This window comes from Rhyacophila brunnea, unplaced genomic scaffold, assembly GCF_057557595.1.
Source record: "Rhyacophila brunnea isolate RB1 unplaced genomic scaffold, BYU_Rbru_1.0 scaffold_22, whole genome shotgun sequence".
Taxonomy (NCBI): Eukaryota; Metazoa; Arthropoda; class Insecta; order Trichoptera; family Rhyacophilidae; genus Rhyacophila; species Rhyacophila brunnea.
The window spans coordinates 31,999,545-32,014,989 of record NW_028232882.1 but is presented as its reverse complement, the minus strand read 5'-3'; the positions used below and the strand labels follow the sequence as shown (position 1 = coordinate 32,014,989).

Below are 15,445 nucleotides of genomic sequence, written 5' to 3'. Positions count from 1 at the left end.
TTTATTATTTTTGTATGAACAAATTTAACCGTCGTTCGTATTTCAAACAGAACGAAATTATTTATGTTGTTGAATGACAGATGGCGCTACGTCCGAGAAGAATTCAAAAAAAGCGTCGCGTCATTTTGACATTTCATTCGGCATATCACAACGCAGTGCGTGCAAAATTTTGTACGATTTATTTTAATTTATCTATTTTTGTGTGCGTGTATTACAGTGCACAATGCCAGCAAGACGCAAGGGGGCCATTTGGGCCGTCGAACGAATAAAGCCGCAAACATGCGAAATAGTAGAGCAGAAAGAACAGACGAACAAATCCAACAGGATAACAAAAACGTGCGTGTGAGCATGTCGCAATTGCGTGCATCTCAATCACAAGAGGCACGAGCTGAACGAAATCAACAACGACAATTGGAACGGAGCCAAGCGCGCCGGTTAGTAGTCAACACACGCAGAGCAAATGATTGACAACGCCACAAGTACATCGAGCATTTACATCCGCTTCATTTCTTCGTCTCGCACTCGAGTACGAGCCAGATATTGAATATTCCGCTCATCCGAAAGTGCTGATTGGTGCTATGGACAAAGAATGTCTCCATTTTCATGCGCTCAAATTCAAACATGAGTCAGCCGGGATATGTTGCACAGCAGAAAAAGTGCAACTACCAGAAATTGAGATACCACCGGAACCATTGAACGGCTTGCTCATCGGCACGGTTCAAGATTCAAACCTGTTCCTGAAGTCCATTTGCACATTCAATTCATGTTTCCAAATGACTTCGTTCGGAGCAACAGAAATAGTTCATAATACTCCGGCAAATGGTCAACAATTCCATTCTACGTTTAAAATCAAAGGCCAGGTATACCACAAAGTAGGCTCATTGCTGCCAATGCCAAACGAACCACATATTTTTTTACAAATCTACTTCATGGGCGGTGAGGACATCAATCGTGTGGATGCACGTTGCGGCTACAATAACCTCAATTCGCCTAATGCCAGGCGTATCGTCGGCGAACTGGACGCCCTATTGAATGAGCACAATGAATTATTGAAATTCTTCAAAGCACACATGCACGAATTGCAAAGTGACAATCACGCTATTGTCATCAATCCTGATAAAACATCAGCTGGAGAGCACGTGCGTCGATTCAATGCACCTGTTTTTTACGACATTGCTGGAATCATGGTTGGCAACCGCACATCGACGCGAGAATTCGTGATTCTAAGAAGAAACAATAATCTGGAGTTCATCGCTGACACACACCGTTCATACGACGCTCTCCAATATCCGCTAATTTTCTGGTAGGGACAAGACGGATATTGCATAAACATTAAACAACGAGATCCTGTCACAGGTAATTCATTCATTATGAACATCATTACTCATTTTGAATTGAGAAAATGAATGGTTGGTGTTTTTTCGTTTTTATCGGCGGTCATTGTCTAGAGCGCTCCATTCCTCTTTCTGTCATAGATCCCATCCCCACACACTTACGATACATTCGTTATTTTTTATTTAACAACCAAAATATTCACTAGAAATAATTTATATGGCAGAACAACGTTTGCCGGGTCAGCTAGTCTATTTATATAATTTTGAAGCCTTATTATCCTTTATATTTATTTTAAACATTTGATGACTGCATAAAGTATTTTTGTTACATAAAATAGTATTCTTTTAAACCTCTCGCTCTAATGTTTTAGAATATAGTCATATTTCGGTACATGAATGTGCAGTGGTGTATGGGCACCGTATCTTTTTTTACACGGTTTTGTTTTGCACGGTAGTCTTTGGAACGTATCCCCCGTGCAAAAAAAGGATCGGGTGTATATGCCATTGGCGAGGGGTGGAGGTTGGCTGTTAAAACTCGACACAAATAGTGCACATTAAACTTTGTCAGTCATACTTATCTGTTTTTATTCAACTAACTTTTTAAAATTCAATTAAACCCTGCCTAACCAAATCATAATAGTTTTGGTAGACTTTAGGCGACACGACAAAATTGTGCACCCTTTTTTATTCATACTTATTGGTTTCCGTTGGATTAAGAATATGTACTTAGTACACATATTGTTGGTTAATTTTTTTTCAATTCATTAAGCCCTGCCTAAGCCAAATAGCCTATACATAAAAAATATAATTATATTATATAAAACTGAGAGCAAACGTATACTGAGCTTCGGGAACAGATGTTTGCGATGGATAGTGGTATTATTTTAGGAGTAACGAGGAGATAAGATTAAGAACTGTGTGAACTAGAGTGAAGAGGCGACGTTGACCTGGCTCGGCCACGTGCTGCGGATACCAGGAGAGAATTTCAACCTGGCTTGTCTATTCTCCAAGCCAACCGGATTCCGGCGTCCTGGAAGGCCGTTAAATACTATCTATATAGTGTATACGGCAGAGGTACGAGATGCTAGTTTCACCTGGAATGATGCAAGAAGACTGGCGAGCGACAGGCGCCTCGTGGTGTCCATATGCTCCAACTAAGGGGCGGATATGGCCAAAGAAGAAGACACACACTATTGCACGTCTATAATACGTGGTTCATTTTCGTAGGACACTCACACATTCAAAACCCCGCGTCAAAATTTACTGTATTGGTATATAGCCTATCGCAGGGGTAGTCAACCTGGTCCCTACCGCCCACTAGTGGGCGTTCCAGCTTTCATGGTGGGCGGTAGAGATTTTATAAACATGTTCATTATGTTTTCATAAAATTCCCCGTGACAATTTAAATTTCAGAAAATATGTACTTATATATGTGTCGCTAGATTTCAAAATCAGCCAAGTCCATAATAGATGAATAGGAGAAAATCAGCTTTTTGTTTTCTCAAATACACAGTCACAAGGGTGAAAGTTTATATTATTTCGAGTAAGTATAGAATATTTAAAATTAATAAATTCCACATTTTGATAATGCAGAAATGTTATAAAGCAGTAGTTCTTCAGCAATTCATAAAAAAGTAAAAAATTCCTAAATGTGGACTTGGCTGATTTTGAAATGTAGCGACACATATAGAATAGAATATAATAATATAGAATAATGACAAACTTGAACTACTTCGTTATAATCTATTGAAGAGAGAATTTCATCACTTTCCTGAATTGTCATCTACAAAAGACGATGTAGCTCCAGAAGATATTGACAGATTCCGTAGGCATATCAACGAACTTAATTGGACATGGAAAAAACGATTTGAACATATTTTGAAATTGAAGGTGTATGACTGGATAAAAAATCCTTTTACCGCAAATATTGAAGAGGCTGGTACAACTCGCCAAAAAGTACTGTTAGAAATTAGATATGATAAAGAAAGTAAACATAAATTCGATAATGGTAGATATGAAAACCTATGGCAAAATAAAAAAAATGCCTATCTTATATCCAAATATGTGGAAAGTAAAGTTACTTCCTTACCTTATAAATCACCATTACTGTGGAACCAGTGGGCGGTTAGACAATTTTAATACTAACAGAGATACAAAAGTGGGCGGTAGGTATAAAAAGGTTGACTACCCCTGACCATCGGAATTATATTTGTAATCAGTTCTGTGATGCTATCAGTTTGAGTACCGCTGGTGTGTACAATCGAGTTTTTGAATCTACCAAAATTTTAACAAGATGATCATTGTGATATTAACACTAATATCAATCCTTTGTATCGTTACTCCGCATCCATAATGACTGTATATTTTTTATTGGCCATTCGACGTGTCCAACCAAAACTGTATTTTTAACAGTTCGTTACACTAAAATAAATTCGTTTACCAATGTAACACAATAAGTGCTACCGGTTCTTTCTGGACACGATTTTTTTTTTTGTTTTTTTTGCTTCTTTGATTTTTAATTCAGAAACGGTGTTCGGTTTACTTCCTTGTATTGGCAAAACGTCGATTTAGGCCATTTCTTCTTGTGTATATCGACTGAAAACTGTGTCATAAAAGTTATATTTGTTACAAAAGTATTATCTACAAATTATTTCACCATCGCTTTCATGCCATATAATAAAGTATTAAAAATGTTACCAATGTAGGTAATATCCCATTTGAAATAAAATATTTTTATAATAAAACCATCTCTACCTTGGACCCCACAAGGGTGGGGGCTGACAGGGCTCTAGCCTGGGGGCCCTGCGTGGCGCGTCTACCTTATAATTGAGATAAACACACATCACAAATTTTCTCTAATGGTAAAAAGTCGCCTGCGGCACTATTTCAATTCAAGAGTCTTGAGATTTAAAAATATGTGGTTGTTTGTGTGATACAATTTTTAATTATTGTGTGTCGATATTCGGCAACTCCATAATTGATAAATGATCCATAGACGATCGCTCTGGAACTCGGCTATCGTGATTGAATAAAACCGAATTAATCTCACACTTGTGTCACCGATAAACGGTGAAGACTTATTTTGTATTAGAATACTATTTATAATATGGGGCGGACACATTCCTCACACCGACCCTGAGTATCTATTCTATACAATGTGTACACATAGCCTATTTATATGAAAGTGGTTCTGAGAAAAATGTTAATATTAAATTAACTACAGCTTATTTCGCATTGCATATTTACTGTACACACTGTCGTCACTCGTAATTTCTTTTCGATTCTTCTGCCAATTGCATTATGGTATACCTATGATACGTGCGAATGGAGATACGACTATTCGGGACAAGCTCTATTAAGCAGGCAATTAATAAAATTGCTGTCCAAATGCAAGATTTAGGTTGCTTCTGCAGAGTGGATCGGTTCTTTATTTAAAATTCACGCGGTAAAACTGCTGATGATTTCTCTCTGGTATCCACAAAAACAGTTAGGTACTTTGATTACAACACCAGCGACGAAGTTGCTCCAGATAATTTCGTTTCCCAAATAATGGATTAACATTCAAAGAGCATGGCTGGCTGTACACTCAATCAGTGTCAAGTATTCGCAATGTGCCTTTAGATTAGTCCCCTCTTAAGCTATTCTCGTATATTAAACAATTTTTTTTATTCAACGAATAAGACGCAAGATTTGAGAATGTAACATTCTATATATTGAACATATATAATTTTGAAAACACACGGAATATATTATTATAACCAATAGAAAAAGTCTTTTTTGAAACACCCCGCAGGAATCGAACCTGCATCACATGCCAAAAACGGCAAATTTGTATCTCCACAGAAAAGTACTTTAAAACGATAATCCTAAGGGCGAATATCCAGTTAGTGTTACGGATAAAAAGCGAATGTGACATATTAGGCCTTTTAAAATATTATATTATAAAGCCTTAATTATAAAGACAGTATCATTTCTAAGCTTTATTATAAACTTGTTAGACTTTTATAATCATCCACAGGTAAATAATAAATACATGTCAAAAGTTAAAAATCCTTCTCCTGTAAATTACTATTTTGGTTAATTCGTCCTTCAAAAAAAAAAAATACCGACGATATGGCCTATCTACAGCAGACAGCCAAATTTATTTATTTCTCCATGAGCGATAATTTTGCCGATTTCATGAACCGGTGTGCTCCGGTCATTTCGAGCCCTGATTTCATTGCCTCCTGATTGTGCAACAATCCGTTCGATAAAATCTGAACTAAAAGACATTAGCAATTCTTAAATCACGCGAACTAATACCACAGGCATGCAGAAAATAAATAAAATAAAATTTATAGTAAAACTCCGTCGAATAAACGATTGTAAATGTGCATATTATATACATACAATATGAATAAATTTCGTCGGTTGGCAGGCATGTACTGAATTTATAGCGCTGCGAAAACCGGCTCGCAGACCTGTGCCCAACCTGACCGATTAAATTAGCATTTCTGCATTTTTAAATATTCGCTAGTTTCTTCGGCATACCAATTAAGTTTTTTTTTTATCTCTACTCCGGCAAGAATGGAAAGTGATTGGTTGTAGAGTAAAAACGTGCGTTATAAAAACATATTATAGCTTAACTGGTAACGACCTGTTTCAATTCATATTTCATAATTCAATTCGGCAATGAGTTTAATAGATAAATAGTTACAGCTCATGGCTTAGGCTTAGCGTTTACAGCTAACTAACTGTAATAAATTAAAAGTATCGTATTTTTTCATATGTGTGTAGCTATGTTCAAGTTTCGTTTTCGTTACATAATTATATAACAAACTATTTATTTTATTTAGGGATTGCAATACCGGTATCCCAGTATTATTCGATACTGAAATACCGGTTTTAAAAATCAGACAATAACGATATATTCGGTATTGACAGTGGAAACAAAATGTTTTAATTAACATAAAAAGTTTGACAGGTGTATTTTTTGGTCGGGTTACGCGATGTTTGGTTTACTTTCGTGGCCTTTCATCACCCTTGCTGATAAGCAATAACACATGCTATAAAATATTAGCAATTTTTACATCTCTCCGACCATGTCCAATCCTAACATGATCGTATGTAAATACGCTAAACAAGCCACAACAGACGAAAGACCTTTAACCTATACACACTTCCCTCTGAGCAAAACAAAAACGAAACGAAGATACCATAGAGCTATGGAACCACAGATACACAACATCCGCCACAGGATCAATAACGCAGAAATTTATTCCAAACATAAACTGTGCCATCACTCTTGCCAGGAACTTAAAAATATCACACGAACTCACACAGATAGGTACTAACAGGCCACGGATCGGTGCGAGCTTATCTAAAAAGATTTAAATTGAGGGATGACGACTGTTGTCCATGTGACGGCAACACATCTCAAACTGTGTGGCATGTCATCAACGACTGCCCTATACTAGAAAGGGAGCGATGGACTCTCAGGACTCGATGTAGACAACATAATCACGAAATTGACCTCCAAAAGCCTCACGAAGCACTAAGCAATAGAACAACACAAGAACACTACACAAAATATTTAATCCTGGCCATAAAGAAAATTAAAGATATAAATGGAGGCACCTAATTAGCCCCACATCAATGCAACTAACCCACCCAACCACCTTGTACGAAAAAGCAAGGGTATGGTTATTATTAAAAAAAAAAAAAAAAAAAACATGATCGTATGGGCCTCCATACATACCTATAGATTATTTTTATCGGTAGATATTTCTGTTTTTTCCAATTATTTTTATTCGGTATTGCAATCTCTACTTTTATTCAACGAATATGTAATTCCCGTCGGGTGTCGTATTTTTTTCTAAAAAAGATATTTTCTAGTGAGTAGGTATATGCATGAGATGTTTTAAAATTATGTATGTTAATACTTAATATATTATAGAATGTTACATTCTCAAATCTTCTGAATTATTCGTTGAATAAAATAAGCAGTTTATTAAATTATTAGCAAGTCTAAGTACGTTTTAAGAACTAAAATAATTGAAGTGATCCGTGACGTTGGTTAGAAATTAAGGCAATTAATTGATACCTACCTTAATTTAATATACACAAACCGATAGCCAACATTGTAACGCAATTTGATAAGCATTTCATGTAAGAACTACTAGTCAAAATCGTCGTAGTTAAGTAGGATGCCCGTAGCTTAATTGGAAAAGTGTTGTGTTGTGTATGTACACAATTGTATGTTTTACAAAATATATACCTAGTTTTTGTAGCATCGTGATTATCAATCTAGAATCTAGATCAATCCACTGCCAGACGAAGTCCTCTCCAATCTGATTCCATTCCTCTCGTTCCTGCGCGAATTTTAAAAGCATGGTACCGTTGCAAATTAAACATTGTCTGGTACTAAAACTAAACTATATCAGTAATTATTCCATTTTGACAAAAGTATGAGTTGATATTATTCATTTTATCGAAGCAGTAGGTAAATAGGGATCTGCAGGTATTTATCAATTGGATCACCGATCACCTTTATAACGATGTATTTTAATAATACTAAATCATTGTGGTATTATGACACAATCATGTTTTTTTTATTATTAAAAATGGCTAAATAATAAACGAATGCGAATGAAGTAGCAGTTAATTACTATATTGTCGATTGATAAGTATCATAATTCAGAATACAACAAACGTATAGAATGAATATTATATTGGTGCATAATGGAGAAGGTATGTTTTGAATGCGGAAAAGTGTGAATAGATGGCATTTAAAAAAAAACTATCATACTATAATAACACTAGTGTATTACAATTTAGCGAAGATTCAGCTCACCCTAGAAAGGAAGATAAGCAGTAGTAAAATTTAAACGAGAAACTACTGTTCTAATTTGGTCGGTGGAGTGGGGACGCGCTTTCGTTAAATAAATACACTATAGAAGGTTCAAAAATAGAACCAAAATTATTAAAACATAGCGACTTATATTTGTGTAGCTTTTTTACTTTATTACTACGAGGGTGGGTCAATAATTCCTTAGAAAAAAGCATTAAAACAGTTTTTATTTTTGTATTTTTTTTTTATTTCTCAACATAATCTCCTTGGAGCTCAATACACTTGGTTAGACGTTTCTCAATTTTTTTTAAACCGTCAGAAAAATAAGTTTTCGGAAGGTCCTCAAAATAAGCATTTGTCCGATCGATGACTTCTTCATTTGAAAAAAAACGTTGTCCACTTAGCCATTTTTTTAAGTTTGGGAAAAGGAAAAAGTCACTGGGGGCTAAATCTGGCGAATACGGTGGGTGGTCGACCAATTCGAACTTCAATTCTTCAATTTTAGCCATTGATCGTAAACATGTGTGAACACGGGCATTGTTCTGATGAAAGAGGATTTTTTTCCTGTTTAAATGAGGCCATTTTTCTTCAATTTCGTTTTTTAGCTGGTCCAATAAAGATGCATAATGATCCCCTGTTATTGTTTTTCCTTTTTCCAAATAGTCAACGAAAATAATTTCACGTGCATCCCAAAATACAGTAGCCATAACCTTACCAGCTGATTTTACGGTTTTCGCCTTCTTTGGACATGGTTTGTCTTCGCAATCCACTGCTTTGACTGTTCTTTCGTCTCGGGAGTATAGTGGTGTATCCATGTTTCATCTACAGTCACAAAGCGACGAAAAAATTCATCCGGATTGCGTTGCATGAGCGACAACAGGGCTTTAGAGGCCACCACCCTATTGCGTTTATTGTCGACTGTGAGCAAACGCGGCACCCATCTTGCAGAAATATTTTTCATGCCCAATTTGTCATGTAAAATAGAAATGACGCTACCTTTTGAGATCCCTGTAACCTCAATTATCTCACTCAACTTTAATCTTCGGTCACTTAACACCATATCGTGGATTTTATTGATCATATCTGGTGTAGTCACCTCTACAGGACGTCCTGAGCGTGGTTCATCCTTTGTTGATGTACGACCACGTTTAAATTCATTTAACCAGTTATAAATAGTTGCAAGTGAAGGAGCAGATATGCCGTGAACTAAATCCAACTCATTTTTTATTTCCTTTGCTGTTAACCCTTTTATATTAAAATGTTTAATAACAGCTCTAAACTCAATTTTCTCCATTTTCCATTTTCCACAAGCATTCCACAAGCACATTTCACAAGCACATTTTCAACATTCCACAAGCACATTTTTTTAAATGTACGAAAAACACACAACAACCCGACCAATCTGATTGAAACTTCGCAGCATACTGAATCGGTATTGCCGCTGCATGAAAACAAACCGCTTACAGTACTAGTCGCGCCACTTGTCGGCTTTTCTAAGGACTTATTGACCCACCCTCGTATCTTCAACATCAGTTTGAATCAATTATTCATTGTTGAATGAGAGTCTTTCTAATGCCGCGTTCTCATGTGGCGATTTGTGGATCGAAAGGAATGCTTCCACGTAATTAAGGTGGCATCAAGTGAATTTGGTAGTTCATGCATTTCCGTAATTTTTGATAACAGTTATTTTGAGTTACGAAAAATGAGTGCAAATCGAGACAAGTTTGACATAGCGATGCGAGTTGTTATCACCTCGGTTACTTGCCTAGGCAACCAATTGACGCACATGTTGTTTCATTGTTGAATCGATTAAAAGTAGAAACGACCTCAATTTCCTCCAATTTTCCTCCATATAGTTCAATATTCTTTTATAAATTGTGCTTACATGCTCCATCAATGCATATCTATTGATTTAAGACGCTTTACATTATAACTCTGCTTAACTCATCCGGTGTATTTCCATGTACCTATATAATTAATATTTTTGTATGTATATATTTCTACTGTTTAATAACATACTATCTATCTCTTTTTTTATGTCATGTTGTGAACGTCTTAAACTTATAATTTGTAATGTCCACAATATGTAAAAATAAATAAATAAATTGAAATTGAACTCAGAATACGTATTATATTACTTGAGTAAAATTTGTCACAATTTTGTTATATATTTGACAATAAAATAATTGTTTCAACTTTTCTTTGAATATTTACTATAAAATATAAAAATTTACTTTGTCATAATATGTTTATTAAAAAATCATTTTTTTTTTGTTTTGGTAAGGGGCGGCATCCATCCTTGGCGCGTCCCTGACTAAGTTGTCCCTGATAGCTGTACTTCGTTTGTTTGAGCTGAATGCCATACATGAGGATTTCTTTTCATATATATTCATTTATATATATATTCATATATATATTATTATCAATATATTTAATAACCCGCTGTCCGTATAATACATTAATAACCCCTTAAAATAAAATACCAAATTAGTTGATCCAAAAACGAGATTGGCTCGTGTGTATGTATTGTGTATACTATGAACTACACAACAGTATATTTTGCATATAGCTATGGAATTAACCACTGCGATAGAATTTTTTCAACATTAAAAGACAGAGTGCGAAAAAAATCAACGCGACCTTGCAAAAATGACATTTAACTGAGAAGTTATCCGTTCTGCTATTCATGTTATGATAATTGAGCCGAATAAATCGTAACAGGGTCGGATCAAGGTCGCGGAAGAGCCGCGGGGTATTAATTTCTAAAAATACGACCCCTGCAAAAATCGCTTATGGCTGCTCGCACACGACGACTATTTTGTGGGTGCGACAGGTTGCAGACCAGGCGGTCATTGCAGTCTCAATCAAATCGCTCCAGATATTGTTATATTCCACTTGCGTGTGGGTGAAATTTACTGCAGTTTACCTAAATATTGTAACACTTATTTTTCCTGTTTTTATGTCACGACATGATGTAAACGCTTCGAATGCGTAATTAATTGTCATTTTCAATTTTCCCTATACTTAATTATGTAAAATAAATAAAATTGAATTTAAACATGAAGAATGAATGCGGAAAAATGCTAGTGTACCACTGTGAAACCAACGAGGCGCGGTAAGGTAATCAGCGGCGTGCGCACGGTACTCCAAAAGATAGCTGTTTGGAATGTGACGTACGCAGTCTGTACCTGTATACATTTTTCTTACCGGAGGGACGCGTGCATTCCTCATGTCCAGACTCCAGAGACTCCGTCCAATGAGCACCTGACCTATGACCTGTAGCAGTGGCGCACCCAGGGGGTGGGCCAAGGGGCCCTGGCACCCACCAAACATGAAAATTATCAGAATGATTTTAAACATTGAAATTTTAAGCCAATAAACTATACCTTTGGGCCTAAAAACACGGCAAAAATGATTTGTAATTCTCCAGCACCCCTTTTAGAAAAATTTCTTAGATTTTAATATCTAACACAACACTAATCTCAGGTTTTTTAAAAACCCAATCCTTAATGGAACTGTCAAAAAATTCTCGGTGTTTACCCGAATTCCGGAGTGGTGTAGGTCATGGCTGGGGAGGGCTGTCAGGGCTCTAGCCTGGGGGCCGGGGCTGTGGGGGGCCCGGCGTGTCGGATTGACCAGATAAGTGAGATAAACACACACCATAAATTAGCTTTAATAGTAAAAAAAAGTCGCATGCGGCGCTATTATACTTCATGGTCATGAACATTTTCAATTACTTATATAATTGTGCAATATATTTTTTGATTATTATGTGTTGATACTCGACAGCTCCATTATTAAAGTAGATCTATTAAAAATCGCCAATAATTCACTGTATAAGTACCCTTAATTTGAACTAAAACACAATTTGAAAAACGTTAATGTAGTGTTTCACACTGCCTTTAATCTTAGCGGTAGGTAGGGGGTCCGCCAATCCTACCCTGAGGGCCCGTTTCAGGATCTGTGGACCATGGTGTAGGTAATAGACAAAAGACCGATAAACGAGATGAAAAAGAGCCTATGAGACTAATTTACATTCTCCTCCTTGGGCACCCCCCAATATTAAATCCTGGGTGCGCCACTGACCTGTAGCATCCACAAGTGGTTATCGAGTAAAGCAGCCTAAATGTCACTATTTTAATATACCTATCGTATAGCTGTTATTCTCTGAGTGCGGCTTTACGTGGATACTGTAAAGAGTACGCAAACCATTCTGTATTTTACTATTTATTTTTTTTGTCTAGCGTATTGACAAGATGAATAAATGGCAAATACTTAATGTATTCCGATAAAAAAAATACTTGTTAAAAACACTTTCACACTAGAAATAAAGTCACATACTCGTGGGGCAGAAATGGTGATTAAACATTCCAAATTACCTTTTTTATTATCATTGTAGTGTTACATTGTTCCGGATGAACGTAGGCCGCCGCAATCAAACTCATCCACTACGCACCCTTAGCACCCGCCTTTACCCAGACGTACAAAATGCAAGAAGGCGTTTTCAAGGTTTGCACTCATCCATGCGTTATATATATGAGTGGTTCACAAGCATAGTGAACCAAGTCCATCCTGGTTATTTTTGAGTAAGCTAGGTTCAAATATAATATTTAAGTATTTATAATTCTGTAAGGGTACTTATGATTGCAATTCTGAAGTGTTACTTTGAGTACATTTAAGTTGTTATGTAAGGGAAATCATACCCTTACAGAATAAGAAATACTCAAATATTATGTTTGAATTTAGCTTACTCAAAAATAACCAGAATGGACTTGGTTCACTATGCTTGTGAAACACTCATATTATATGTATGCAGTAACACGTATAATTTGGCTAAATATTATAAAACACAGACTGAACGCATTTGAAATATGGTGCTGTAGACTGAATCTCGGGTGCAGCCAGCCGAAACAAACATAATACCCATCTTCAGCGAGCTAAATATTCGGAATACTCTCCTTGAACCGCACGTAAAACGAGGATAGCAGTTTGGAAAAACTCGTGGTAAAATTGGCCAGATGAAGAGATCCCTCCAGACAGGGCCCCCCGCCGAGGGTGGCTGCCAGCCGAAAATAAGTGGAAAATATTACTTACAATATTAAAAAAATTGTGACATATTTAATATTCTGAATTATAACGTATAAAATAATCTAATCTATAATTAACTATTTCTTTTATTCAACGAATAATTCACAAGATTTAAGAATATATCATTCTGATTATTGAACATATATAATTTAGAAAAACACTTTCTGAGAGAGTATATTATAACCAATAGAAAAAATCTTTTTTGAAAAAAGTAAGCCACCCCGGCCGGGAATCGAACCCTGCATCTCCAAGGGTTTACGCCCCATTCCGTCACATTTAACCAATATGCTACGGCGTGACATACTAATTGCGACAAATTTTAACTATTGGTAAATTTTAATACCTACTCATCAGCGCTCTTCACGCCGTAGCATATTGGTTAAATGCGACGGAATGGGGCGTAAACCCGTGGAGATGCAGGGTTCGATTCCCGGCCGGGGTGGCTTACTTTTTTCAAAAAAGATTTTTTCTATTGGTTATAATATACTCTCTCAGAAAGTGTTTTTCTAAATTATACATGTTCGATAATCTAATCATAAAAATATCTAATGAGGTAAAAGATAATTGTGCCTCAAGCGACTTTTTTTACTATCCGTGAAACGAACTTGTGAAGCACATTGGTTTTCTTTAAATGTAGTACGTTTATAGGTCAGTTAATTTTCTGGCGCCCTGTCATACAAAAAATGTATGTTTGCAAATTGCTTCATTTATTATACCATGACACTGGCCCATTCTATTGAGACTTTTAAATAATGCTTTTCTGTGGTTTTGTACACACAGTGGCGAATTCTGATCCAGATCTGAGATATCGCCGAAATAAAGTTTTGCACTCCCAACAGCCGCGCTTGGCGCGTCCCTAGCTGGATTATTCACCAACAGATGGCTTAAGTGTAGCTGAATCACAGAACACTATAATAAATAGAATAACCGATAGGCTATATACTAATACAGTAAAGTTTGACGCAGGGTTTTGAATGTGTGAGTGTCCTACGAAAATGAGACACATCACCAATATTAAATGAGTGTCAATGCATAAACCGAGACCAGTTATCAATATTCGACGTATGACGAATTCTTGACAATTGTTTAATGTTATCCCGTATTCTTCCTTACTCGAGATCGGTTGCCTGTTTCTCCTTACCCGTTAGATATTTTCAGTTCCCATTATTTCTGAGTTCCCTGAGCTGAATGCTGAGAGACGTGGAGCCCAGTCACGAAAAATACAATAATTAAAAGTAGGTAGGTATTTTAAATTTCTGAACTAGTTCAGATTTCGGATGTTTCCAGAAGTTTTTAAGGGTTTATCATGATGTACAATCATGTACAAGTAATGTACTTATAAGTATATTTACCTGTCGCATGCCTCGACAGACGCCGGTACAAGAATCTTCATTTTATTACGGGGATATTTTCTCATTTGAAAGTTGACTCGGTGATGTCGAAATACATAATATTTAAAACGGACGAATTAGTTTGCCTCGAAATTAAAAACGGGTTTTCGATACAATTTATCAAGAGGCATTAGCTTGTAATAATGTTATTCTACAGAGCATTCATAGCTGTCAAATTATGTTTACAGTGAACAGTGCAAAACTATTAATTTTTTTATGAATGCAAACCAATGATTAACATTACCACGTAGTAAATAATATGTCATCGAAGAGATGAGGATTGTTTCTGTGCGCGTAGTATTCTTGTATACGTAACGCTCCTTTCACATTATACGGTTTTGACCGTACGGCTAAAAATCGAACGGCGACATTCTTTTAGTGGCGTGGAGAAGAGCATGGCCATTTTAACATTAGACTATGACGGTTAATAACCGAAACGGCGCCGTATATCAGCCATCCATATCCACTGTATTCACGGCGCGCGGACAGCCACCAACAACTCAGTGGTGTAAGTGATCTAATGCATGCTTTCATATTAGACGGTTTTAAATCGTACAGCACAACACTCAACCACAAACTGAGCTTGTGACGGAAAAAAACTGTGCATAAACCGTGTAGTGTGAAAAGAGCTTAACTGTCGACTGGGCACAGTGTTGCCAAAAACGAGATTTTAAAAATTAAGTAGATTTTTTAATACCATAGAAGTTACAAACATCGAACCGGAAAAATTTCACATTGTTGTGTTGTGTTTGTATCGGAAACAGATGGCCATATAGCATTGATATCAAATTCGAGTCTAAATA

The 15,445-nt window shown here is 36.3% G+C and overlaps 1 protein-coding gene across 1 annotated transcript in view; it reads right to left on the bottom strand.

Moving 5' to 3' along the window:
* LOC147070359 (uncharacterized) overlaps positions 1 to 15,445 on the bottom strand; it is a 110,353-nt gene that overhangs the window by 47,538 nt on the left and 47,370 nt on the right. The window lies entirely within an intron of this gene.